Genomic DNA, 3,399 nt, shown 5'->3' with positions numbered 1-3,399 from the left:
TATATAGAGAGAGAGAGAGAGAGAGAGAGAGAGAGAGAATGGCACGTTTTCCAGGATCGTAAATAGATGAACACAGACGTTCTCATCTGCTGTAACTTGCATTTTCACCCTTCGGCGTTCCGTAAAATCAAGCAATCCGTTAGAGACGATCCACGCTCTCGATGGCTTACAAAATAGCGAAACAATGCCGATAAACGTCGAAACTCCATTACAGCTTTTTGCAGAGGCAAGCAGGCGAGAGTAGATACATACGAGCAGAATTTCTCTGATATATATTATATACGAACTTTTGTGCGCGATTGTGCATTCTCGTCGTGTTTCAACTTTTGGAATTAGTCCGGTTGAGGAATCCTTAAAATTATCAAACAATTTTATAATGATTAAGTGTCGTTTAGGTCATAAAGAAATTTATAATAAATAATTACATAATTAAATCAAATCTGTATGTGATTTCCGTTTTATTAGATTATATTCATGAGATCCGATTTATCGACATTTCTTATCCTGTATAATCCGTGCGATTTAACCGCGACACTATCATTGAATAAAATGGTAGCTGCTTCGATCAAAGTTTCAACAAAAGCACCAATAGGAAGGAAAAGTTCTCCGAGTTTTGTCGATTTTCGGAAATTGATTCGCGATTCGAAATGTGACGTGCCATAGTCAGAATTAGCGACGACATGGAGAGCGAGATTTACGTCCGCAGAGTTCCGGCAATAAGAAGTTATTCCGTATATCTTGCGAGATTTATCGTGACGACTCTTTCTCACGGGATATGAAGTTTCGGCGGAAGTTTCATCCGTACTTGAATTCGAAAATTATGCCTGTATATCATAAAGGTAATCATGTTTTGCTCATCTTATTTCACCAGATCAATTTTATTTGAATATGCACGAGTAAAATATAAATCAGCAATTACGATTAATAAATACACTCAAATTAAATAATCAATTTTTGTTCAACAAAAATATCAAGCTTTCCTAATCTGATATTTTGCACCAAGACAAATTTATTATTATTGAATAAATGCAGACGTTTCTTGTTATTGAGATATTCAAGATATTGACATTTGAATCCGATTTGAATCCAATCTAAATATTACCGTATCCGGTGCAGAATATTTTTGTCAGACTAAGGACACAAGATTCAGATAGTCACAGAAATACAAGCAGTAAAAACATTATTTATATAGAAGCGTTAATTTAATACTGATACTATAATTAATTTAATAACGATTGTAATATAAAAATATGAGCTACATCGATATAGGCTACATTATTTAAGTCAATTAATATGATAATTCCTTTTACCTCTCGCGATTAATATTGAGATGTCGTTGAAGTATAGAAGTACAGAAGTAGGACGACTGGAATTCTTCATAGAAACACGTTTGCCTGGTTGAATTTATATTTTATCGCCGGCACGCGAATCTGCCGCAAAAATTCTCTAACAACTAAATTACTCCGTCGGGAGAAATATTTCTGCGAGCTGGAGCCCTTCGTGCGCAGCGTTGTGAAATTTTCCGGGGACTCAAAAACGAAAATAGCGTTCATGCAGGAATCCGAACATGGTGATGCCAAACATACTGTAAAAGCGTAAAAAAAGGGGGGAAAACGAACTGAGCGAGGCGTTACATTAATTCGCATTTTTGGTGACGAACCCCGCGGTTTTACTCGTTCCAAGTGACATACGTGCTCTTTTTACTCTCATTTTTTGCGTACCCTTTGTAAAATATTTCGCTGAAAAAAAATTGGACAGATTCGCCGCTTTGACAGGCTCCGATTACCTTAAAAATATAATAAACGACAAGCGCTTTGCGCTTGCATGATGAATTGATCAACTTGTGGGACCGGTCAAAAAATTGGCTTTTACTGTAAAAAAATAGTTTTTCTGAAAAGTCTTTCGCATGATATTCGATCTATAGGATGACAGCGATGCGTAATAAATAATATTTCGAGCTGGCAATTAACAATGTATTAAAGTGATAAGAGATTTAAGTGGTAATCCATCCATCTCCCTTTTTCATATCTCGAGATAAGAAAGTGAGTGCATTACTGTCGATCACCTCCGGTTTTTTGCTATTTGACTGTTCCCTAATCATACTGATGGATAGAGTCTCTTAGAAAGCTGATAGGGATTAAACTGACTAAAAACTTGCGCCACTCGCGTCGCTCTAATTCACATTTAAAATCACTGTGATTTACGTGATAATTTATACTCTCGCGGAAATCGAGATAAAAGCATTTTATGCGAATATTAAACCTGGTGCACGATACCGCATACTCTTTGATATGAATTTCATTCAATTGTACGATGATATTTGTCGATAACGATTAATAAGCTGAAAGAATAATGTGACCAACATTCTCATGAAAGGATATTTTACGAATAATGATCAAATTACGTATACACTTTTCCATTTACTTTCTATTTTAACATTTTAACAATGCAATTGAAATATATATCAGCGATACGATCGAATACGTTCTATTACTTAAACGCTTCTCCCCGGAAGACAAAAAGAGAGAATTGTAAAACTACTATCATTGATTCATCTTTAAATCTTTCATTAGATATAATTTTATTCGCCTAGTTTCGAGTTAGTAGTTTAAGAGTTAATCACATTTCTCAGTCACTTTGATATGAAGAATCGAGAAAAGGGATACATTATTAATATACATTATTAATGTAGGGCTGACATTTTATCTGAATGCTGCACTCCTGGCTACACGGACAATTAGAAAGTACGCAAGCGAGAAACCAAACTGCTTATTTCGTCTACCCGTGCCGTAACCAGAGATTGCCAGAGACATGCGGAAACTGTCATTGTAATTCGTCTGGCAATTCGTAACTAATTCCGCAAAATCGCCATAAGCACAAAGAGCTACGGCAATGTTCCGACGAGAGAGTTCTCTCTTGCCTAACGAAATCTCGTTTACTACGGCAGAAACGATCACTGCACGTTACAGCGCGTTAAATAAACGCGTTGAATCTGTGTAGTTGAAGTGAGCCAATAATTAGACCGCTCTCAGACAGATGCGGTAATTATTTGCAATGTTTATGTTATATTATTCTCTCGTTGCAGTTAGACATTGCGAATTTTCCCCAATTATCGTACTCAAAATAAAAAAACTCAAATTCATCAAATTCATCAAGAAATTACAATAATATTTTTCGTAAAACCCAGTAATCGAGTAATTAAAATGATTATCTTTTTTTGTTCATTACAAGAATTAGAATTTACTCATATATAAATTGCGAAAATCCAGCGAAATTGGACATCGATAAACTCACAAATTTCCTGTCAGAAGAAGGAGAGACAGAGAGAAAGAAAGGGGGGGGGAGGGTATTGATATATCTATTTGCACGAAAGCGAACCTGATAGATTTATCCTATCAA

The 3,399-nt window shown here is 35.6% G+C and overlaps 1 protein-coding gene across 2 annotated transcripts in view; it reads right to left on the bottom strand.

Annotated features, from left to right (window-relative positions):
• LOC108692083 (von Hippel-Lindau disease tumor suppressor) overlaps positions 1-3,399 on the bottom strand; it is a 53,164-nt gene that overhangs the window by 2,015 nt on the left and 47,750 nt on the right. The window lies entirely within an intron of this gene.

This window comes from Atta colombica, unplaced genomic scaffold (assembly GCF_001594045.1).
Source record: "Atta colombica isolate Treedump-2 unplaced genomic scaffold, Acol1.0 scaffold58, whole genome shotgun sequence".
Lineage (NCBI taxonomy): Eukaryota > Metazoa > Arthropoda > Insecta > Hymenoptera > Formicidae > Atta > Atta colombica.
This window is presented reverse-complemented; position numbering and strand designations above follow the sequence as displayed.